The sequence below is a fragment of the Furipterus horrens genome, unplaced genomic scaffold (genome assembly GCF_987537825.1).
Source record: "Furipterus horrens unplaced genomic scaffold, mFurHor1.1.pri manual_scaffold_6, whole genome shotgun sequence".
Classification (NCBI taxonomy): domain Eukaryota; kingdom Metazoa; phylum Chordata; class Mammalia; order Chiroptera; family Furipteridae; genus Furipterus; species Furipterus horrens.
In genome coordinates, this window is record NW_028327176.1 from 189,401,201 (window position 1) to 189,426,794 (window position 25,594).

Genomic DNA, 25,594 nt, shown 5'->3' on the forward strand with positions numbered 1-25,594 from the left:
GAATCTCAGCTTCCTCATCTGTCACCAGGAGGGGCTGACAGAGTCCGACCTCACAGAGGTGGCGGAGAGGTCACCGAGGTAAGCCCGTGCGAGGGCTGTGCTGGGCGGAGGCGGAGGCGTCTGCAGTCACGTGCGGCTTTAGGGCTCAGAACGTGGGAAATGGGGCCGCCCCTCCACAGGCCCTCAGCCACCGCGCCCCGATCCACAGACACTCACAGGGCAGGAGCACGCGGGGCACTCACCAGGGACTGCAGGGTGGGGGCAGCGCTCTGCCGGCGGGGGCATTGGCACTATCTACGGAGCTCACTGGGCTGGGGCAGTTCAGGAGGGGGTGCTGCTCAGAGGGGCTAGTGTGGGGGGCGGGGGAGAAGGGATGGCTTTTCTCTTTCTCCGGTGTCCCGGACACCAGTACCTGGGCTCTCTTCACTCAGGTGGGTCCCTCTCTACCCTCCTCCCTATTTGTTAAGCTGCCTGGACCCTTGGGTTCTGAGACCCTGCTGTGGCCAGCCTTTATTTTTTGGTGTGGGGTGTGGGGAATTGAGAGATCAACACGGCTGGATTTTAAATCTTTTATTTCTTTGATTTTCATCAAGGGGTGCCAATGGACCCGGGCAGTTTCCCTGCCTTGATTCATGCGTAATGGACCCGAAGAGAGCTTTACTCGAAAACAAAAGCACTTCAATGCTTTCCTGACATGAATCATTTATTGAAGACAGGCTTGCTGGCTCTGAGCGCCCCAAAGAAGGTGCCTTACAGGATCCTGGTTTCTCGAGAGGTCTGAAATATGACCGCAGATTACTGAAGTACTCTGAGAGGAAGGGTGCTTTCAGGGTCACGTGGCCCGGCTGTTCCTTGAAAAGTTTCATTAATAACAGCAGGGAGAAAACACGAAGCAGGGCCTTCTCTCTTTCTCTCTCTCTCTCTCTCTCTCTCTCTCTCTCTCTCTCTCTCTCACCTACTTTAATCACAAAGCTCAGGAAGAGAGGAGGGTGCTTGGTCAAAGCAATGACATCTTCAATTTCTATGAAGGAGACTCAAGTACAGGGATTTGGGGATTCATGCAAATGTTCATGAATTCATTGGTAGCTTCATTCATTGTCTGTCTGTGAAGCTCTCCATTCATTCATTAAGTTAAAAATGCATGTATTCCTACGTATTGTTACAGCTTTGTTGTCACCATCGCATTAGGCTTCTGATGTCAGCACATCAGACATTAGAGCTGCTCTCTGTTTGATGCGGGCAAGTCCTGTGCCCCCTAAACCGAAGCTCTGACTGAGCCATATTTCCAGGACCAAGATGGAGCCCCACCCCTGCCTCTTCTTACAGGATAAATAGGTGCTCAATACACGCCGATTCCATCCGAAGCTCTAGACAACCCAAGACATTCCATTTCCATACCAAGAACTCTGAACTGCCAGAAGCAACCCACAAAAGCGGCAGCACAGACTGACAGAAATCCTAGCTTTCTTCCTCACGGCCTTCAGCAGAGAGCAGCGGACGTGCCCATCGTTCTCCCAGCACAAGCCGGGTGGGTGGACACGCGCGACCGCTCTCTGCATCCCCCACGCCGCGTAGCCATGCGCAGACGCCTCTCCTGCCAACGCCGACACCAGACTGACGTGAGAACCACTAAAGCGAAAGCAAATTTCTACTTAAACCCAAGCAGGGCAGCTCGGATGGTGGCGGGGAAGAGCTGACTTTTTTTTTTTTTTTTTTTTAAAGAAAGAATCTTTCATTAAAATACAAATCTGATAGAAATGAAGGAAATTATGCTCGCTGTGTGAGTCACAGATATATTGAAAGGTAACATCCCCCCACTATAACATCATTATATAAAACTTGTAAAGTTCTAAAATGTAGAAATGTTAGTACCTATAACAGTCACTGACATTTGGGGGTTATTTTTTCTCTTTGGTAAGTTCATGTGCTTTACTGTTTTTTCTTTGCCAGAAAAGCCACGGCAGAGGTTTTTCTTTTTAAATAGAGCTGAGCTCTTCTGTGAAATCGATTTTATATGTCCTTTTCTTAACCTTTAGCGAGGTCATTTTCAATGTCCATATCGCCACATAGATATTCTAGGAGTTATACTGGACATGCCATAATTATTATAGTACTGCCTCCTCATGGTATAGTTAGGCTTCTTTTTGCCTTTCCAATAACAAAGAATGCGATGAGTAACAACATAAGGTGTAAAGCTTTGTTTTTCCTTCTGAATTTTTGGGTTATTTCTTTAGACTAAATTCCCAGGTACAGGACTTCTGGGTTCAAGGAACAACCATCTTAACACATCAGGTAAGTGCTGCCCGGCTGCTTTCCAAAAGGCCTGTAGCTCCTTCTGTTCACCAGCAACAGACAGATACACCTGTTCTATCCCAAGTTTGCCAACGATGAGAATTTTCCTTTAATAAAACAAACACCACACTGACTTCATATGTTAAAAGTGGTATCTCGTTGTTTTAATTTGTATTTTGGGGGTGATAAGTGAGGCTGGATATTTTAAAACATTTATTGAACTGCTGCTTTTCCCTTATCTTTTCACCTTATCTTTTATCGATCTGTAAGTATCTGTTTGTTATTGGTCTGTAACAACACACCTTTTTATCTACCATCCTCTCCCTCTTGCCCATTGATTCTCATGAGCTCATCAAATATTAAATAGGATAGTATCTTTCCTATTTATTTAGAGTGACCAATTTTTGCTTCTGGTTTACTTTTATTTTTAGCTTATTGGAATTTTAAATTATTACAAAGAACTGTGATGTCTTTGATGAAGTTTAGACTTAGGAAGGTCTTCTTTCTACCTTTGTTTCTTGTCCCGCAGAAAACTGGTAAACGTTGACTTACTTCATCTAGTTTTTCCATAATTTTATTTTTGGCTATGATGCTCCAAAAGGATCTAAATCAATTTATTTCGAAATACTAACCCATCTATATATAAGACACTTATTGAAAACTCCTTCCCTTATTCATTAATTCACACTACAATTTCATATATTAAATATTAATAAACAGCGAAGAAAAGAACTGCTCATTTTATAAATGAAGAACTGGCACTAGCCAGAAGAAGAAGAGAAAGAGCAAGACATTGAAAATTTATTTGAAAAAATAAAGAAAGAGAACTTCTCTAATTTGGTGAAGGAAATAGACATATAAGTCTAGGAAACACAGAGAGTCCCAAACAAGTTGGATCCAAAGAGGACCACACCAAGACACATCATTATTAAAATGCCAAAGATGAATTAAAATGCCAAAGCTTAAAGATAAAGAGAGAATCTTAAAAGCAGCAAGAGAAAAGCTGAGAGTTACCTATAAGAGTTCCCATAAGACTGTCAGCTGATTTCTCAAAAGAAACTTTGCAGGCAAGAAGGGGCTGGCAAGAAGTATTCAAGGTGATGAAAAGCAAGGACCTACAACCAAGGTTCCTCTATCCCAGTAGTTCTCAACCTTCCTAATGCCCTGACCCTTTAATACAGTTCATGTTGTGGTGATGCCAACCACAACTAAAGCATAGTGATTAATCACAAAAACAATATGTAATTACATATGTGGTCTTCGATGGTCTTAGGTGACCCCTGTGAGAGAGTCGTTTGACTCCCAAAGGGGTTGTGACTCTCAGGTTGAGAACTGCTGCCCTACGCAGCAAAGCTGTCATTTGGAATGGAAGGGCAGGTAAAGTGCTTCCCAGACAAGGTAAAGCTAAAGGCGTTCACCATCACCAAGCCATTATTATAGGAAATGTTAAAGGGACTTATTTAAGAAAAAGGAGGTCAAAACTATGAACTTTAAAATGACAACAAACTCACAACTATCAACAACTGAATCTAAAAACCAACTAAGCAAACAACCAGAACAGGAACAGAATCATAGGTGTGGGGATCACTTGGAGGGTTATCAGCTGGGAGGGGGAGGGGGAGAAATGGGGAAATGGTGCAGGGACTAAGAAGCATAATTGGTTGGTACAAAATAGACGGGGGGAAGTTAAGAATAATATAGGAAAGGATGAAGCCAAAGAACTTATATGCATGACCCATGGACATGAACTAAGGGAGTGGGATTGCTGGGGGAAAGGGGTGAACTGGGTGGAGGGAGTCAAAGGGAAAAATATTGGGACAACTAACAGCATATTCTATAAAATATACTTAAAAATAAAACAAACAAAAAACTCACCTAGAGAGTAAGGTGACTGGCCTCCTTCCCCCAGGTGATTAGGGACAAAGCAAATTACCAGAGAGCTGTGGGCACATCCTCCCTGGCCCTCCACCAGATGCTGTCTCCTGGCAGGCAGTGCGCTGCTGCCGTGGGTTATACCTCAGCCCTTCCCAGTCCCACTCACAGAGCCAACATCCTCGGATGGGGGTGCAGAAAGCGAGGTGGGCCTTCCTGCTCCCACTCAAATATCAAAGTGGTGCCCTCGACACACGTAAGGGTATCCCTAGCTCCGACGCTGCCGAAATCTACCTATAGGATGGCTTCCGCAGAGCGGGAAGGAAGTTCAGGTTTTTAAAAGGGACACCTCACCAATGAGAACTTAGGGATTGGGGACCCCAGGCGGGGCGGGAGTCTTAGCTCTCTTCCTCCCTGGTATGCCTCCAGGACCCAGGACCAGATTTCACGCAGGAACAGACAGGCGGGCGAAGCCTCAGGGGGCCCTGGGACAGTTCTTGCTGAAGACCCTACGGGACAAGACACAGGGGCCAGACCTGAAGGGACAGCAGCCCGTGCTTCCATCTGGCAGGGGGGCCGCAGGAACTCCTTCCTACCCGGATGTTCGTGTGATTGTCATTTTGGGCAACGGGAAATAAAGTGTCCCACCTTGCCGATCCCCCGGCATGGAGGAATTCTTTTACAAAGTCAGTGGACTCTTTGTGTCTTGACTAAACCAGACTTTAATTTTCCCTCTGCTTTTAGGTTCTGAGCTCCTTCAGTGTCGGAGACCAACTATATCATAACCAAATTAGAAACAGCTGTGAATAACTAGAGATGAATAAGTAGAAGATGATTATAGAATATTAAGTGGAAGCCTTGGCAATTTTGCTCCTTCTAAAAATTCTTCTCTGAGTAAATATTTAAGTTGGAAGGAAGACACAGAGGCGGGTCAGGAAGCAACAATGAGGAGCCATGTTCAGTGACAAACATGTTCCAATATTCAAGTCAACAAGAACATGTATAGTATGAGCCAACCTGTATAAGACAAAACATGTATCTAGGCAGGCTCAGGAAGTATCCTGGATGGTAATTCATCTTTAAAAAAAATGCTGAAATATTTTAAGCACACAAAACACACTAAACATTTTACCAGGTTGATAGCTAGTCATGTTTGCTTCATTTTTAAAAGACACCGTTTTAATGTATTGATTAGAGAGCGAGAGGAAGGGGGAGAGGGAGAAACGCAGGTGCGTTGCCCCACTGGTCTCCGCGTTCACTGGCTGGTCCCTGGATGTGCCCTGAGCAGGGATCAAACCGCAGCCTTGGCGCACTGGGGCGCTTCGCTTTTTTAAAGAAATAAATATTATAGATACTGAAGCCACTTCCCTACTCTGAGACTGAAATTGGCGTGTGTCCTGTGCTTTTGTTCTTCTATTGTATGTATATATATTCACAAACTATGTATCGTTTTTGTGTTGTAAAGGTGCGCACGAGTAATACTTGAATTCTTTGTGTGATTTCCTTTCAGCACTTGACACTGGTTTTGAAGTTTTCTGTATCTAGCCGAGTCATTTCAGCTGCAGAGTGTCGTTGTTTATTCATTTGTTTTTGGCATGACTACACCCAAAATTAAGCTCCGGGCATACTGATGGACATTTAGAACATCTCTCGTTTTCCCTGTTGTAGACAATGCATCAGTCCCTGGCTGGTTTGGCTCAGTCGATTGAGCGTCGGCCTGCGAGCTAAGTGTCGCTGGTTCGATCTTCCAGTCAGGGCACATCAGAGAAGGAAAACTCTGACTCCAAAAAACCTCCGCTGCCTTGCGGCATACCTCCTCAGGGGAAAGGCTAAGGGAGTAAACCCCGACAGAAAATCCGGAGCCGGAGTCCCTAAGGCGGTTTGACGTTGTAGTCAACACCAGCAACTCCTGCGGCGCACCTGAAGCCAAGCTGTATTGACTCCGTCTTTCCCTTGGATCCTTCAGCTGCGAAGAGAGGGGGCGTCTGCTGCATGGGCAACAGCAGACCCTCCATATCACCCTGCCCAGGCTCTGTAGCTTCAGCTTCACTGGAGAGGACACTCCGGCGTCATCGCAAGATGTCGATTCAACACGGGAGGAGACAGATACCGTGTCACTCCCGAGTCGGACTGCACAGCCATTCTCGGCGGTGCAGATAGACTCTTAAGAAGCTACACCATCGTCTCTCGAGACGGACGGCTGCCGATGGATGGAGACAATGCATCGGTGACCATGGGAACTGGATTCTTCTCTACGTCTCCCTGACACTCCCACCTCCAGCTTTATTAGCTGTCAATCAACTGCTCTTCATGGTCGGACAAGTAACACTCCAAGAAAGATCTTCCGAGCTGGCGTGATAACGGGAAATAATCATTTTCCTCCTTATACCCTTCTGTATTTTCTAATTATTCTATCAGGAGTATTTACTACTTGGTGATATAGTTCAGTGAAAAACAGAGTTCCAATCTTTACACCATGTTTTTCGGATTCCTTAGGTATGTTAAGACGTATGACTTGATGCTGGTGATGCTCTCTGATTTATTAGTGGACCCATTTTACAGGTAAAGAAATGGAAGCTCGAGGTCGTCCTATGACTTGTTTAGTTGGGTCACTGAGCTGCTGGGTCCGGACCTGCTCCTGAGCCTCAGCCTGCTTCTCCGTCAGTCCCATCAACCTACCGTACAAAGCTACTGAGGGTGGAAAATAAGACAATTAACGTGAAATACAAAAAATTATTAAAGGAAGTGATTTATCCGTATATACAATTCATTGGTTCTCTTTCTCATGGCTACGTTCTTTACATCTCTGTCAATCTCTGGACACAGAAGTAACTAAGTATCAGGGAATATGGGAAAAATACACTCTTACAAAACCTCAAAGCACCCTTGCGGCTGGCCCTTCCCGGGAAAAGAAGTTTAGCAAACGGTTTACTATGGGGAGACTCGCGCCTTTAATCCTTGATCTGTGTGCTGGTCTAACAGTGATTTAATTCTTAAAGATCAGTCAACACCGACCCAAACCAGGGAACACAAAAGTGGATTCACTGGGAGAGGCAAATGCTTTTGGGTTTCAGATAACGCTCTTCCCTGGACTTCCTGGCTTCTAAGAAAGCCAATCCTGGCAGAGCAGAGCGCTCTGGAAAGCCCATGCCTAGAAAAAGCCAGTGCCCCGAAACTGTTCAGGAGAAGGGACGCACAGCTGAGCACGCCGGGCAAACGGCGGCTGCACACGCCAACCCATAGGTGCGCACGGTCACATGGGGTGCTCTGTGAGGGAACCCCCTGAAACCACCCCACCTGCACTGAACCAGTGGCTCTTCTGAGAACTAACCTCTTCCTGCCTTTCCTGTAGCAACTCACATGTACCATGCTCCCGCGTGAATTCTGTAACAACATTTTGACGGGGGTCTGAACGGCACAGGGACTGGATTTGAGAGTCTAAGACGTCTGTCCCCACTATCATTGCTTCCTCAGCCTTAGAGAAGATTCTGGAAAGTGAATGAAAAACATCTGGCTCTAGCTCCTCACACACTTCCTGAGTTGCCACATGACCTAGAGATGAATGACCCAAAAGAAACGAAAACACAGTTATGCTAAACCTGGTGCAGAAAATGTTCATCACGGCAATATTCATAACGGCTAAACGACAGGAACAGCCCTGAGGTCCAAAAAGTGACGTGCAGGTGAAGAACAGGTGCCACACCTGCACAGCGGACTATCATTCAGCCACAAAAAAGAACAAATCACCGCTCTGTGGATGAACCTCAAAAACATTACGCCGAGTGAAAGGAACCCCTCCCGAAGGACCATATATTGTATGAAATGTCCAGAACAGGCCAGTCTAGTGCCTGTCCCACGCCGGAGGGGCTGGGGGACGGGCAGTGGCTGCCCGTGGGGTGGGGTTTCTTCTTGAGGTGATGAAAATATTCTAAAAGGAGAAAGAGGAGATGCTTGCACAGCTGAAGAGGGACATATTATAAGTCACCACATTTTACGCTGTACAGGGGTGACCTTTATGGCATGGGAATTCGATCTTACACAGTGGTTTTCAACAAAAAACCAACGCCTGGCCTGATAGGAGACCAAGCAGATGTAGTCAGCTTTCAGCCCGCATGTTTCTGTCGGTGTTGGAAGGACAAACGTGTCCTCCTCATGGAGAGGAGAAGGAGAGACGTGTCGGCCTGCAGGGGGATGGCACTGTCCCCTCACCCAGGGAACAGAGCAGGATGTCAGTGTCTGCTGGTGGGACATGCGTGCCACCAGAGCACAGTGGGGTCTCCCCAACCGGCACCATCCCCATGGGGCTGGGCCAGGAAGGTGGGACAGGACCTCACCTGGAGTGGCAAAGGCTGTACCAATCTTTCCCAGGTGGCCCGAAAGAGCGATGGGACCCGAGCCCTGGACGCACCCAGTGGCCTCTCCTGTCACCGACTAGAATGATCGAGGGAAAATCCTCCGTGGGCCAAAGGCTTCCCCTTCAGGTAGCTGCTTTGGTTTCAGGTCATGCCCTTCACGGGACGTCCCAGTTTTGGAGAGAGTGACTCTCCCTCTGTTTTCATTTTTTTGGGGTCATGAGATTGACCCTCTGCTTGGGATCACCGCAGCTCATGCTAGAGCAGGGTCGCCGGGATGGAATCCGGACGAGGTTTCAGGACTCAGGGGTGCGGGGGAAGTGACGCCAGAGCTGTGGAATCGGCTGCCTTTGGTTCCCAAGCAGAGCAGAAGCTCACACCACCTCTGCTGGGGGGCTCTCCGGGAGGCAGGGGTGGTGTCCGGAGGCTTCCCTGTCCCCTCTGGAGCCAGCGCAGGCCTGCCCATGGCAGACACACACAGAGAGCGTTCGTGAATGAAGTTTGGCGAATTGCCAAAAGCTTCATTAAGTGAATGAAATCAGTGGGGATATAAATAATTGAAGGAAAAGAAATGGGTACATGGGCTTGGCAGCATCTGAATGTTCATTCCGTGGGTATAACACAAAGGAGCCCATGAGACAGCACGAAGTCATGTTCCCTGTTCTCCAGTTTCAGGTGTGGGAGACTTTCTCTTCTCTCTGCTCAGTTGTTAATCTGATCAACCCACAGCAGCAAATTCAAAACATCCGCCGCACTATCGTCCCAGGGAGCCTCGTGGCCAAGGATGAGGGGGGCCACTCTTTGCTCCTCCTCTAAGCCATTGCTATGGAGATCTGTGTCCCCACATAGGATTCTTGGGATGCAGATAAAGTGCCAAAGACCATGGGACTTGTTTCTAACATGTACTTTGGGCCAGGACTAAAACTAGCAAACTTGAACATGAGATGAAGGTGAAAACCAACCAAATAGCCATCACCAGGGGAATGAATTAAACAGGACATCATGGTTTATCCAAACAAGGGACTGCTACTCAGTGAAACAAAGAACAATCTCCTGACCCATGTGGACGGACCTTGAAAACACGGTGCTAAGTCAAAGAGGCCAGACCTGAGGTAGTTCACCGATACGCAGCTCCCATGAAAGGCAAAACCTCAGAGACAGAGAATGGAGGACTGAGCGCCCAGGCCAGGGTGCCAGCTGGGAGCAGGTGCACGGGCTGAGGGAGCTTGCCGGGGTGACAGGAGGGCTTCAGACTGGATTTTGGTGCCCAACTGTACGCGTTTATCAAAGCTCGTTGAACTGCACACTTAAAAGGTGTGAATTTTATTGTAGGCCAAGTTGTTGTTGTTGTTGTTGTTGTTGGCAGCCGTCCGTCTCGAGAGACGATGGTGTAGCTTCTTAAGAGTCTATCTGCACTGCCGAGAATGGCTGTGCAGTCCAACTCGGGAGTGACACGGTATCTGTCTCCTCCCGTGTTGAATCGACATCTTGTGATGACGCTGGAGTGTCCTCTCCAGTGAAGCTGAAGCTACAGAGCCTGGGCAGAGGGATATGGAGGGTCTGCTGTTGCCCATGCAGCAGACCCCCCCCCCTCTTCGCAGCTGAAGGGTCCAAGGGAAAGACGGAGTCAATACAGCTTGGCTTCAGGTGCGCCGCAGGAGTTGCCGGTGTTGACTACAACGTCAAACCGCCTTAGGGACTCCGGCTCCGGATTTTCTGTCGGGGTTTACTCCCTTAGCCTTTCCCCTGAAGAGGTATGCCGCAAGGCAGCGGAGGTTTTTTGGAGTCAGAGTTTTTCTTCTCTGATGTGTCCTGACTGGAAGATCGAACCAGCAACACTTAGCTCGCAGGCCGACGCTCAATCCACTGAGCCAAACCAGCCAGGGCAAGTAGGCCAAGTAGATCTTGATAAAGCTGTCAAAAAATTAGATGAATGAATGGAAGAAAAAAGATTCGAAAGAACTATTGAAATCCCAACAGGAACAAAATATGACAGGTAATGATCTGTGAATAAGAGGTGCCAATTGAATTTCCCTCGTGCAAATGAAAAAGGAATGTGGGCAAGAACGGATGGGAGAGAGGCGAAGAAAAGACAGCAGCAGTTCCGTCTTCCATTTTATAGCGGATGCACAGGCAAGCCTGTCCGGTGTCCCTTTGGCTAGGGGCCCAGCTGGTCTCCAAACCCTCAGCGTCCTCGTCATCTACACGATGACGCAATGGCATATTCTGTCACATTTTATTTAAATAAAATGACACCCTCACTCTGGCGTTTTTCCAGTGGGCTCATCCAATAACGGCACCGATGGAGTAAGTGAGGCTACGTCTGCTCGGCCTGGCTTGGCTTTGGTGCCTGCACGTGGGTCCCCTGTGACTGTGTCTTCGTTGCCACATTGAAATCCTGGGACAAAGACCTGCACACTAGGACAAAGCTTCGGGCACTTCCATGTCCCGACTTTGAGAAACAGGAAATTTTACTCATCTCCGGTCTTCTGATACTTTTCCAGTTTCCCCAGGAGACTTTGAGACTGAGAACGATGTCCAGAGACGAAAACGGTCAGTCTCTTTTGTTCTTTAAAAAGCGATCGTTCTCGCTGGGACCACGGAAATAACGCAGAGTGGTGGCCGTTCCATCTTTATGTTTTTAGAGCCCTCCCCATTTGAAAACAGATTTCCTACACACGGGGTTAGCGGATTTTCCAAACACTTGTAAGTGATCAACTACCACTGTTAGTTTTGTTTTCTAAAAAGTTATCATCCCTGAATATAAAATTGATGCCCTTGATAGGTGCCCTAAAACAAACATTTTAATTCATGTCTTGATTCAAAGAAGCAACTGAAATACAGAAAACACACACACACATTTAAATGGACACAGAGGCCGCAGTCTCGTCATCACCGAAGACAAGATGTTGCCTCTTCCATGAGGCACCTTCAGTCTTGGATTTTGTTACCTTTATATGTTGAGAGATGGTTCTTATTTCCATCCCCACCCCCAGCACCCCCCCAAAAAAAATCATTGAGAAACAATACACACAGAGTCATTTTTCAGACCAGGTTTTAGTGAGATCTGGTTGAAAAATCACACGCCCGGAGGGAAGGCCTTGGAAACAATTTCACCACAAGCTTTGTGGGGACGCGCCCCGCAGACATGCCAGCGTCCTGCGGTCCCCCCGGCTCCCAGCCCTGCTCTGGACGTGGCGGCGGGCTGAGGACCTGCCACGCTAAGGGCATGCGGGGACGCTCAGCACACTCACCCGGCTCAGTGCCATGGGGCCCTGGTGAGAAATGGGAGTGTGGGGCCCCTGCTCAGAAACCAGGAAGAACTTCAAGACAGGGCGAGCGTGGCCTCACCCCTAGAGCAGGCCCTGTGTGACCTTCCAGCTCACACGCCCGCGACGCCACTCCCACTCAGGGGGGCGCGCTGCCCTCCGCAGATCCGTCCCACTCATGGAGACATGCAGCCATTTCCAGAAAGTAAACAGGCGTCTGGGAAATGGGTCCATCTTAATGAAATGCGTCAGTAGCCAGCCCCCAGCAGAGACCCGTGGGCTCCCCTCAGAGCTGGGCCTGCGGGCTTAACCAGCAGCAGACCCCGCGCCCGGCGTCCGTTCTCTGACCCGTCCAGGGGCCCGCTGTGACTCCGTCACCTGTCACTGCGAACATCGGGGCTGGAAACCCAGTGCGTGTCACTTCAACACCCAGAAACGTCATCTGGGAGGGAGACTCAGTCGCTGACAGAAGCGCCATCTGATCTGGCAGCTTCTTGCCAGGATGAGATTCAGGCTTTGGGCGAACAGCCAGCACCACAGGTGACAGTCCCCCACTAAGTGTCCCTGCTCCTCGCCCCTTCCTCAGGGGATGCCTTTGGTTCCCGCAAGAGCCATTTACCGAGGCGGCCCCTGGGCAGTGCAGACACCCTTGGGGTCCCGAGGAGCTGCCACAAGTGGGAAGGGCCAAGAGGGGCTGTAACTAAATGCTAAAGTCAAAGGCTAACAGCTGCTCTCCTGGAAGGCGCAGGGCGGTGAGGGGGTGCGGACGGCCTTCTTGGAGAAGTGCATGCTTCTGGGCGCTTCCTACATGCCTAGCTCTGGTTATTTCCTCTGTCCCATCTGCCTGATGGCCTCTCTCCCTTATTCCCATTGCTAACGTGCCAAACGTTGTGCTCCCGCCTGCACCGGCCTGCTTTCTGCCCCTAAATGGTGAGGTGCACCTTCCCCTGTCTTCTCACGGTCCCCTCTCCATTCACGGCTGAGGTCACTATGTGAGAACCTCACCTCTGGGCGGTAAGGATTACTTACTGCAGGAATAAATGACATGAGATGCAGCATGGTGCCAAGGCCGTATAAATCAATAGATGTGACTTCCCTTCATTCGTGTGCCTGCCTTCCCACAAGCCTGAATACCTTAGGAGCTAAAGGACTTTGTATCTGGTGTCCGCAGTGTCCGGGACAGACTTGGCCGTGGCAGGTGATCGGTAAATCTCCATAATATGAATGACTTGAATGGTCAGGAATACCCCCGCCCTGTTCCAGAGAAACGCTCAGCTGTGATGTGCTAGTACCTTGACCACGGTGCCAGAGGAAGGTAGCTGCTACACTGCACCCCATTAACAGAGCAGGCCCCAGCATCACCATTAACAACGCAAGACTTGATACGGACAGGTGGGATACTTCCCTTTCCATAAACCCAGCGAACAATGTACTGTTATCAGCCTGGTATTTCATGTGGAAAAACTCAGTAACTGAACCCCTACCTCTCTTCTGGGAACAGAGGCATCAGTTAGAAATAATAAAACCTTCCAGATTCTTTCTACCATAACTTTCCACCACACCATGAAAGTCAAATTCAAGAGATGTTGAGAAAAACAAAAACTAAGGATAAGGGGATTTCTCCTAACTGGTTTTATCATTCCTATTCCCTTGGTCATCAGCACTGAGGTAGACCACCCATTCTCTCTGCACCCCGAGACACAGAGCCTCGAATGCTGAGCAGCCGAGGAGGCTGTGCAGTGCACAAGCATCACCCCGAACACCTGAGCGCAGGCTCCGGAACCGAAGAGCCAGGGGTCTTAATGGGCTATGTGACCCAGGGCACATTATTTAACCTCAGTTTCCTCATCTGTAAAATGGATGTAATAATAGTTCCTACTTCACAGGCTTATGGGGATTAGTTGTTTTTAGAACCTGGCCTGTTACATGATAATCTTAAGTGTAGATACGATCATCATCACCATCACCATCATCTCTATCAACATCTCTATCATCCTCCCCATCATCATCTGCATCACCTCCCTCATCATCATCATCATCTCCATCATCATCTCCCTCATCATCATCATCTCCCCATCATCTCCCTCATCATCCCCATCATCCCCCATCATCTCCATCATTATCCCCCCATTATCCCCATCATCATCATCTCCCCATCATCCCCCATCATCATCTCCCCCATCATCCCCATCATCATCTCCCCATCATCCCCCCATCATCATCTCCCTCATCATCCCCATCATCATCTCCCCATCATCTCCCTCATCATCACCATCATCACCATCAACATCCCCATCATCGCCATCACCATCGCCATCACCATCTCCATGGCCACTGCCATCACCACTGTCTTTGTCCTGGCTCTGGTTCCCTTTCGGTCCAGTCACTGTCTTGTAGCCACCCTCCTACTATCATATAGCTCCAGTTCTCTCAGACCATTGGAATTAACTAGAAAACTTAAAAAAACAAAAACGAGGAACCAGAGACTTGACCAGCTGGGCCAAGGTGGGTGATTCCCATGGACAGGCAAGGGTGAGAGCAAGGGTGAGCCTCTGCCCTAACACCTGGCTAAGGTGAGATGTGGCTCCCTGCTGACTGCAGTCACATCTTCCCTTCACACGCTCCGAGACACGTCCTTGTTCTGCATCGAAGACCCAAGTGTGTGTGGCCGGTCACCTAGCCCTCCCCGTCTAACCCCTTCTAGCTCCCTCTCACCTCCCCCGATTCACCTCCCACCCATCCCGTTTCAGCCCCGGTCAGGAACAGAGCAGGGAACAGACGCTCCGTGAGACTAAAATCAGACTAAACCCAATCAAGTACATAGGCTTTTGGCAATAATTTTGCTCAAGTTGTACTTCAGACTTGGGGTCGTGTTCTCTGTCGTTGATTCTGTCCCCAAGGAGACATTTTACCATCTCTCACATGGGACATGTTTTAGCAGACTTGGTTTCACCTGAACTAGAAAATGAACTCCCAGGGGTCAGAGAACCTTTTCCCCACCTCCTGCAGGCCCCATACCGTGAGGCCAATCATGTGAAAATGCAGACAGGAATTTCACTGGAACATGGCAGTGCTTCTGTGCGCAGACTCCATGGCACCTGATAATTTCACGGCACTATTTCCATTTCCAAAGGATTATTATGAAACGTGGAGTCGTGACACTTCAAATCCACACTTAACAACGTGGTTTGAAAAAGAGCATGGACACACACACACACACACACACACACACACAGACCCGCTCTTCTTCCTCATTATTCTCCAGTACATCACATAAAGCTAGGTTTGCTTGTGCCTGGGCAAAGTCCACAGCTCAGATTTTTCTCCTCCAACACCTTCTTGTAAAAAGAAAAGTGGTTTGCTGGGGTCCTTAGATACCGAGTTCTCCTCTCCACCAATTACAACAAGTTCGATCCAAGCTTTTTCCTCCATACAGGCCGTTTGCTTGGGTTATTCTTCAAGTCCCTGGGCTACCTTAATGATAGCTTGCTGGGATTCCCATTGGCAAACTTCACATGCCTGACTGTTTGGTTCAGATTGCAAAAGATATCCTGCAGAAAGCCTTTATGGCAGTAGGAGGGTAACTTATCATAAACAGTGATAAGATAAGAGGTATCAGCACGCAGAAGGAGTTAAAGTACTTCCTCATCAGAGAGCGAATCAAGGTAATGGGAGACGCGAGGTCACAAAGAACAGAACCAGCCTGGGCTCATCTGGAGAAGGGCCTCTTCTATAGAAGGGAGGGAAGCCCCAAAAGGTGGGTGACCAGAGCCCCAAGGGACAGGGTCAGTGACACCAGCAGAGGCAGAGACAGGGATGCCGCTTGACCTGCTCCAGCCCATTCCAGCCCCAGGCTGCTCAAACAACCAAGCGCAGGAATCCAGTTCTGTCTGAAAACGCATGTCAGTTTTGTTTTATATCATGCCACATCCATGTCTGTTTTACTTTAAAACACTCTCCTTTGGATCTTTCGGCAAAACTGATGCCATATTCTCCTCAGTGAAATGTCCCTGTGGCCTTTGTCAAGGACACACACCTGAGCGGCTAGGCTGCTACTCCTGTCCTTGCTCAGAGAGGCAGGGGCGTGTCGCGGGGAGCGCCCGTTCTCAGGACACAGCAGCAGAAGGCCTGCCCAGCACCCACGGGACACAGCCAGGTCCCAGCCTCGCACACGAAGCGCGTTTCCAGAAAGGTGTGTCTTCCCTGAGGAGTGAGGAAGGCCAGACCGTCCTAAAGACAAACTGCCGTTCAGTCGTTTGAGAAGACAGGAGTGGGGAGAAGGGGCAGAGGACGCCCCCATTGGGCTAATATTGAAACCAATAGGAATAATTAAAACGATCAGGCACATTTAAAATCTCTGTGGTCCTCTCTCCCTGTGTCCCCTCCTTAAACTTGAACCCTGTTCTTCCTCTAGAAATGGAGGCCAAACGAGGATTTTAGCCACACCATGCGATTTCCATTGTCTCGTCTGGTCTTAAGTAACCTCTTACATTTTTACGTGATTGGGAGGTTAGGATGTAGAATTCCTGCAAATTTGGAAGCTATGCAAAGTCCTTTCACCCTAAAAGGATACCCCGGGAAACCGTGGGAAAGAATGTATCATATCAGAATATGCAGCGCTTCAAAAACCCTTTACAGATCAAAGTCACAGTCTGGGTCCCAAGCAGGTACTCCTGGCTACGTGACTCTCGGAAAGCCAGCTGGCCTCTCGGGGCCTCAATTTCGGGTCACATGAAAGAAGACAGTCCGGAACCGACTGGGCTGGAGTCAAGACACGAGACAAGCCACACAGAGCACACAACACGGTATTCAGTGTCGAATAAAACGCACTGATGGGTGCTAAAGTGCACCAACGACTGCACCACAGAGCATGAAGTAAGTGAGGCTTGGGGAAGAATATCTGTCTTCAGTATCTGAGGGTCAAAGAGGCCCTCCTCTCGCCATTCTGTGGCTCCACCCCCAGCAATTCTCAGAATTCTCAGATAGGTCCCTCTTCCACGCCACGCCCCCCACCCCATCCCCTCCGCCAGCCCAGGGCCCTCGGCCACGCCCCCCCTCCCCCACCCCCGGCAGGGCACCAGGCAGCAGGCTGACTGGGCTCTGCGGGCCTCCCAGGGTGGCTCTCACCCACCTGCTGCCCCAGCCCCAGCCCCTTCCCCACCTGGCCACCTCCTCTCATCTCTCATCACCTGATCCACACCCCTCCCTCCAGCCCCTCCCCCCACCCAACGTTGTTCCTGTGTCCCATGCAGGTCCATCTCCTCCTCTAGAACTCGGGCTCATCTTTGTGTGTCATGCCCCCCAACCCCGCCCCGGTCCATGGCTAACAGTAGCTGGTACAGGATTCGGGAAGACAAGCTGTAAGAGGGTTCTGGAATTGCATGAAACGTTGGAATAACAGACCCGCCCCACTCATGCCCCTGCGCTCACCCTGGAAGGGAGAAGCAGGGCAGACACAGGGCAGGGCCCGCCTGGGTGCCCCAGGCCTTGGGCTGGGAGCGGGGCCTTACCAGAAGCTGGCTCCGGGTTGGCTGCTCCCAGGAGGATCCCAGAAAGGGCCCCCTGGGCTAAGGGAGACAGGCACTGGGGACGGAGGGAGGGTGGACGCTAAGGTGCAAATCAGTAACGAGCGAGACCTGGTGTGGGGTGCAGGGCTTCACGCCTAGGAAAGCCGGAAGTCCCAGCCGGTGGGCGACTCAGGCACCTGGGGACTCTCGCTCTTCTATTCTGCCGTTAGGTACGTTACCCATTTCCATGGGGAGGTGGGGGCTGGTCCCCCTGAGAGCTAGGAGGGAAGGGCCTCTGTAAACAGATTTCTGGATGGTAGGCTGGGCACTGTCACGGGCCGCCCCTGCTCGCTCAGGCCACCTGGGGTAACAAGAAGGTTTGGCAGCAGGTTTGGCACCGAGTCTTTGAATTCCTCTGGTTACATATCTGCTCTTTGTTTATTACTTTTTAATTCCTCTCTCTTTATTACTTTAAATAAATGAATTGAACCTTTGATTGGGACTTGTCTTTGTAAATCTGGTAAACGTAAGTTAGTGCTCGGATCAGGGAGTGACTAACCGGACCTCTGCGGCTCAGATGGAGCAGTGGTTCTCAGCAGAAGGGGTCTGCCCCTCTTGGGGACATTTCACAACGTCTGGGCATTTCGGGCTGTCACAGCTGGAGTGGGGAAATACTCCCGGCTAAACATCCTACCATGCCCAGGACAGCACAGGAACCAAGAATCATTTGACCCAAAATGCCAGCAGTGCCAAGGTTGAGAATTTGCCCTAAAAGAATTGTCAGCCTGGGAGGACCTGGCTGGGAGGCCATCTGTTCAGGCAAATCTGACGGTGTGACTACTTGTGCCTCCCTTTTTTCTAGGCGACAACACCCATCCATGCTGGAAATAGCGTGACGAGAAAGGCCTGCTGTCACTAAGCACCCAGGCAGTCTTTGGGACAGACTACGAAGAGAGACGCGTCATAAAATGGAACAGGAGCTGGAAAGGCTGACTGCTTTCTGAAGGCGGAGTAGGGACAAGGAGGCTGTCAGGACATGGGGCCCGGCGAGGAGGGTTACACGCATTTGTGGAGGGAAGCCCCTCACTGCCTGTCTGGCCCGCCTCCCTTTCTCGAGCAGGAGAGGGAAGAGGAGGAAGGAGCCAGAACCACTCACACCTGGACGGTAAGCAGTGTCAGGAGGAGCCAGGATCATTCACACATGGGCAGTGGGCGGGGTCAGGAGGAGCCAGGATCATTCACACATGGGCAGTGGGCGGGGTCAGGAGGAGCCAGGATCACTCACACCTGGGCGGTGGGTGGTGTCAGGAGGAGCCAGGATCACTCACACCTGGGCAGTGGGCGGGGTCAGGAGGAGCCCTCAGGATCACTCACACCTGGGTGGTGGGCGGGGTCAGGAGGAGCCAGGATCACTCACACCTGGGCGGTGGGTGGTGTCAGGAGGAGCCAGAACCACTCACACCTGGGCGGTGGGCGGGGTCAGGAGGAGCCCTCAGGATCACTCACACCTGGGCGGTGGGCGGGGTCAGGTGTGTGGATGAGGGCAGCAGCCCAGGAGCACTTGGTCTGGGTGGGCTCCTGAATCAGCCTGGTTAACCTCTGCTCGCAGAGGGGTGATGGCGCAGAGGGAGCGGAGAGGGGAAAGCCCAAGTTTCACACCTGGGTCCACCATCTCTCCCACCTCCTTTCAGAGTTGGGCCAAGGAAAGCGCTGGCCCTGTCTTTTCTGATCACATGATGCCTTTGAACTTGGTAAGAGGTGTGTTGACAATGGACAATGGGACATGAAGTCTCTGACTCTACCTATGGCCTTGGGGACCCCGGGAGCAGCTCCCAGGTATCCCTGAGAGGACTTCTCAGCCGCGGTCCGTCTGTGGTTAAATGCCGCTGGTTTGAGGACAGTTCACATTTAATTGGACGGGTGGCTTCTGCCCAGTCCCTCAGGTTTGTCATCCCAGGGCCCTTCCCCTTCCCCACGGCACAGCCAGCAGGCTCAACCACAACAGAGCAACAAAGCTCCTCAAAGCACAGCCGCTCGTCTGACGCCCACGGCTCGCGGTTCTCCCCCGTATTCTAAGATGCTGCTCTTTCTTCTAGCAGTTCTGCCACTTTTAGAAACCGGGAGGGATGGCGAGGGGAGAACTACGGGACAGATAGGTGCTCCTTATTCCAGAATATTTGCTGTGGTCCCGTGCGGGCCCTGGGCTGGCCCTGCGCTGGCCCCGGAGGCAGACAGATGAAGCCGCGGTTCATAGCGGGGGCTCTGGAAGACAGCAGGCTGGGTTCACATTGCAGCTGTTACTTATTGTGATACTAGGTGAGCACCCTTGTTTAATCTCTACTTTCTTTATCCGTAACATGGAACAGGATCATAGTTTCTACCTGCTCAGTGTGCCGTGGGGGTGAAGTGGATTAAGAAAGGCAAAGTCTAGGTCACATACCGGCACACAGGAAGCCCTCAGGAAAGGTGAACTGTTCTCATTCTTCCATAGCCTACAGGTTGGCTGTCACCATAGAGTGTCTGATGGCTTTTCTGGGTTCCCTATCATCGCCCAGACCGTGGAATAACCCTCTGCAGGAATTTTACTGTCCAGCTTCAAACGACCATGAAGTTCAAATAGTGACTCTTCATTTGTAGGATCCTACAGAAATGACCCTGCTGTAGTTATTAAGTATGACTCAAGCTCAGAGGGGGAGACCTGTGGCAACCAGTTACCTGGAAGAGCGTCCTGCCTCCGGGAGAAGCTAATCTCAACTGCGATCAAGACACGGGAAGAGAAGAAGTGGAAGCTGCCAGACTGTTTCTCCCGTTGCCAGGCCAGCAGAGGAGGACAGTGTCCCCGAGAAACTTGGTTCTGTCGCCCATATAATTTCCACCCTGAAGGTAGGAGTGGGGCAAAACAGTTCTACCAAGAGAAGCATTCTTCATTTTGGGTAATTAGACTTAAGGTGTTGAAAGCTGCTTGGTTTTGTCGGACTTGAACGTGTTGTGGGCAATCTAGCTCTAAATGACAAGAGGAAATCTAGGAAGCCACTGGGCATGGGGTTTTGATGCAGGTGGGAGTTTCCCTTTTAAATATGTGGCTTTGAGTTCATCTGGAGGGAACTGCAGCCCCATGGAAGGCTATGAGTAACTGGCTAGGAGGGATTATCTCGCTCAGCTTGTACTTCTCAGGAACAGAACGTACTTCTGGATCTACTCCTCCATGCCTCCGGGGCCAGAAATCCCTCTTCTTCCCTTAGTTCATCAACAAATGCTTACTGACAGCGGCCATAAACTCAAGCAACCTGGGAGACACAAGACAATCAGAAGATGGACAATAGTCAGCTGCTAACGACTCTCTGCCTCTCTGCCCAGCACAGCTAGGTACCAAACTGTTCAGTAATAAAGGATGCGTCAGTGCCGTTGGACAAAAAGAATGCCTCTGCCAGAAATAACATCCCCTGGTTTCCGTGGCTATTTCTACACCATCTCCCTGCTAGTTCCTAGGGTTCTTTAGGGAAGAAATGGTTTCTTTCCTATTTATTTCTATATCCGTAATACATAGTGCCTGACACATGATACTCAATGTCACCTGTTGAGTGAATGACTAAATGGATGGGTGAACGGATGATGAATGAACGGTGACTGGAAGGTAGGACCGAGGGTCAAAGCAAGTAGAGCTAACCAGACTGGAGTAACAAAATGAAGACAAACATGAAAAGAGGTAGAAAATCTTTGTGGAGCAAGAGTGCTTCTTGACAAAGAGAGGAAGAGCTGTCGGCAGGATTGTTCCATGATACCGTTCACCAAAAAGGTGTTCTTATTTAAAGGCATTACCTCTTGCTCGGCCATTAAGAGAGTACAGAGATCAGCCAGTCACTGCATCTCCGTTAAAATCCTTCAGAGAGGTGAAAACAGTAGCTATTTATACGGTGTCTGGTTTTGCTCACAGTGTCCACAGCACTTGGCAAATCAAAAATGTACCAAAACACTGTTAAACGACCATGAGCGAGGCTTCCTCTCTCCCACGGCTCCAGCGGGGAGCCTCCCTGGCCTAATCGCGCAGCCAGGGCTCGGAGTTCCGGAACTCGCGTTCCCAGCGGATCCTGTCTTGGGCGAAGATGGGGTAAGGGTAACAATTTCTGAGCGAGGCTTGACCACATACGCTTCTCCAAAAGTTTAGGTGTCAAGAACGATTCTGAACTGTGAACGCAACACCTTCCTACGCCCATTAGACCTTCTTGTCAGAATGTAGCGGATCACACAAAATGCAACAAGTTTGCCAAACGCTCAAGGGAGCGCCACAGAACTGAACGTGAGGGCTATGGTTGGTATTATTAGCACTATGTGTGGGTGCACGTGGGATTCCCACTCTCAAACCACTCACTTGTCTGAAGTCTGATTTAAGTACAGCCCTTACTTCTTGAACGTCCACTCAACAACACTGGATTAGGAAGGATTCTGCTTCCTATGCCCATTGCCTTCCCCCTACCAAGCTTTCTTGTTCTGAATAAAACAAAATTCTGTCCCTGTCCACTACTTCTGTCCACCAGCACACAGTATACCTGCCCTATTTCCACACCGCAGATGGATTTCTCTCCGCTGGGGACAAGAACCTTGAACCGTGATCCGTCTCTTAGCACCCATCCCTGTCATCCGGGACACCTGTGCCCTCCTCCCCTTGGACTGTGTCTGTCTCCTCTCCTTCCAGCCTTCAACGTCGTCATCCTCCTCACGTTCTTCTCGGACTAACTGCATCCCGTTTTCTCACCCTACTCTTGCCCGGCCTCCTTCCCACCCACTCCGTGCTCATCTTTACATGCCGTCAGCCCTGATTGGTGGGTCTGAACTTAGCACAGACAATACCGTCTATTGACTGTCTTCTTCACAAACTTCCCAGCGCCTGCTTCAGAGCCCTGCAGATAGTGGGGTCCCGTACAAAGGTGACTGGCCCCAACTTCAGTGGCGATTTCCTTGGCATCACCCCTATTCAGCTTTTCCGGGGACCCTGAACTTGGCTTTGCATCTGCAGTTCCATGGACCTTCCCCAGGCCAAGGCTACTTATCATGTGTTTAACCTCTATACTCAGGGTCCGATGATAGGACAGCTATTATATTTTTATTTTTCGCTGTCCTTCCAAATGATTCTTGCTTCCCCTCCTGAGAGCTCCACCCCATAAGGCTTTCCGTTGTGCGGTTCCTAGGTCCGGAAACCCTTGTGCCCACACACAGACTTGGACTTATACACTGTCCACCTGCTCTGAAGGGTTCTGCAGAATACCCATACGCTTGAGGACCAGGAACTGGCATCACTGCTTTGTGGGACTCTTCGCAAACACTGAAAACCCACCATCCAACTGATTGTGTTCTAACACATGCCTTTCAAGATGAGTCATGTTCTTTGTCATGACTTTTCTACGTTTTATGCCCTTTAACGAGTTCTTTCTCCGACCGCACGGAGCCCTGCTCAGCTCTGAGCCACGCTCTCCAGACCCCCGTCTCAGGCAGGTTGTGTATCTGATATCCTCAAGACCTCTCGCACCCTAGTAACTTTTAAAAGTCATACATAATAACAGGTTTAGATACAAATCTTGGCCAACAGAACCTCATGAAAACCACCCCTTCCTCCTGCTTCCGCGTGGAGGGATTACGGTGAGGTTCCTAAGTCACGCCTTTGGCTTTGATAGCGGGAAGGCACTGTGAGCTGTAAGCGACCTTCATAAGTCTTTATCCAAAACTACCAAAAACTTTAAGAATCAAGGATGAGATTACTACTGATAGATCCTATAAAGGCTAATGTGGTGATTTAGAAATGTTTGATAATGGACACCATTCTTTTTTTTAGGATGTAGGAATAAAAAATCAGTTTGACTCTTCCTTCTTGTTTCTAGGCCCATATGGACTATGTCTTCCTAACACGTGTTCATTAGATTCTAATCATATTTAACTTTGCATATTACTAGGTGGGTGATGCTTCCCTGTCCAGTTTTTTATTTTTCCTGCAAACCAATTCTTTTTCTCCTCATTGAGGGCATTCTCAAGATTCCATAGTCCCTACCCACATAAACACACACACACACTATAACATACACCGACACCTCCACATACATACCGCCTACACACACTGAAACACACCCCCCCCCACTTGGTTCCTCATCTCAGGATACCTTTTTTTCCAGCGGAGGGTGCTGGACTGACAATCACAGATGGGTGAACCCTTTCCCAGCGTTCAAAAAGAGAAGGTCTGACCATGGTGAGGGTAAGGAGAGTGGATAGCGGGGGGCAGGGACCCACGCAAGGCACGAACACGGAGCATCCTGCCCGCATGCAGACACCTTTGTCACTCCCCATATTGGCTGAACTCACGATTTGGTGCTAAGTAAGTTCAGACTAGAGCAAAGACCCCCCCTCCTTTCAACATTTAGGCTTTTGGGCGAACCAGAGCAGACAATAATACCATGGCTTTCAGAGCTCCTTCTCAAACTTTTTTCCAGGGTCTCATCAATAAAGAAGTGAGCGCTCCTGCCCACCCCAGTGAGTCTGCCCACAGCATAAACATCACGTCTGGAGACCTGTTTGGGTTTCCTTCAAAAAGACCAGAAACTGAAGGCTTACACAAACATCAAAGCGCCCCTTTTCTAATTCCTAGATATGAGGCAGAAATGCATAGGCCAAAAATTAAGTAAATAAAGAGGCGATTACCGATCCCTGTTTCCCTGACAACACCCCTCCCCCAGCCCTGCTGCCACAGGGAAAAACCAACAGCGAGGTGAGGAGGGGTAGCCGGCCTGCTGGACGCTGGCCAGCCGCTGGAGGCACATCAATCAGTGGAAGCCGGGGCTGCGTCTCGCGTAGTATTTTTGTGGTTGCCATAGGAACGCCCGAGAGGGAAGAACATGTTGCATGACACAAAAGAGACCCACATGCAACGGGAACCTTCTCCGGGCTGTACCTATTGCGGAAAAAACGACCTAAAGCGGGGGTTCGGCGGGGGCCGGGGCGCGGGAGGCCCCGAGGCGCAGGTCGCGATGGCCGGGAAAGGCGGGCTCACCCCGCTGAGCACAAAGGAGGGGCCCTTGGGGGGCAGCGAAGCCCCCCTGCCTTCCGGGACTGCCCCGCACGTTCCCGCTGCCGCCTCACTTCCTTCTCCTCCGCCTCCACTCCTGCTGGGTCCGAACCTGCTCCTTCCAGAGGGTTTCAGGAAATCCAGCCCCGGGGAGAGGGACGGGGACAGCCACCCGCCACGCCCAGAGGCGCAGTCGCCCGGGAACGGTGCGCGGCCGCACGTACCTCCTTCCCCGCCGCGCGGGACACAGGGACCCAGACCCCAGACCCCGGAGGCGCGGGCTGGGCTGCGGGGACCGCCACTAGTTTCTGGGAGCTGTAGGTCGGCCAGCGCTGGAAAGAAAAGGCGAGACTCCACCCACGGGGTGGACCCTTCGGGGGGAAAAAAAGTGGTCCTCGGCTGACGTCTCTCCCCACCACATGTCACTTCCTTTTAAAGCTACAATCAGGCAGCTACAGGGAGGGAAGAGCGAGCTGGCGAAACGTGAGTCACTCCCGGCCCCTTCCGAGGCGAGGCGCGGGCCAGGGCGCCGGGCGGCGCGCGTTTGGAACCACGGGCGGAGAGCCTGCCCGAGCGGAGACAACGCCCGACGGACGGCCGTTCTTTTCGTCGGCGCCTCCCCGGTCCTGTTGCATCCCGGCCCGATGGCCCCTCCGGGCTCAGCGCCCGCGGACGCCAGCCTGCAAATGTCCCTGTCCCGCGCTGCCTCCTGTTTACACGGCGAGGAGGCGATCAATTAGTAGTGTGAACACCCGCACTTTCAAAGGCCCCCCTCACCTTGTGCGCTGTGCGGGAAGGAGGTTGCATTCCACTCTGAAGAGCCGCAAGGCTCCTCCCGCGAAATGCTCCTGAAAGCTCGGGAGATCGAGATGGTGAGAAACGGGAAGGAGAGGCTCAGAGGCCGTTGCACTTTCGCCCTGCAAGGCGGCCCTGCCCGCGGGGTTGAGCCCTGTGCGCACAGGCGCGCGCGCGCACGCGGACACACACACACATACACAGACACACACACACATACGGGCACAGGCGCGTGTCACTCACGGCGCGTTACAGAGGGTTTCCGCAGACCTGGGTAACAAAACAGTGTCTCCACAACTTTAAAAGTCCAGAAACGCCAGGTCTCTAACATTCCTTACAAAAAGATCATTTCCCTCTCCAAAGAGTCAGGATGTATTTTTAACTAAAAACATTTTTTTTCAACTACAGTTGTCATAAAATATAATTGTTTCAGGCGTATAATATAGCGGGTTAGACATT

General features: G+C 50.6%; 1 protein-coding gene across 2 annotated transcripts in view; it reads right to left on the reverse strand.

The window, feature by feature from the left end:
* Window positions 1-25,269, reverse strand: part of AGPAT4 (1-acylglycerol-3-phosphate O-acyltransferase 4) — an 87,598-nt gene extending 62,329 nt beyond the window's left edge. The window contains exon 1 of one of the 2 annotated variants that reach the window (XM_090280059.1): window positions 25,118-25,269. The gene's annotated coding sequence lies outside the window, so the exon portion shown is untranslated. Of the gene's footprint in view, window positions 1-24,564; window positions 24,731-25,117 lie in introns of those variants that run through there. The other variant, XM_090280058.1, reaches the window with a different exon arrangement.
* Window positions 25,270-25,594: the final 325 nt, after the last annotated feature.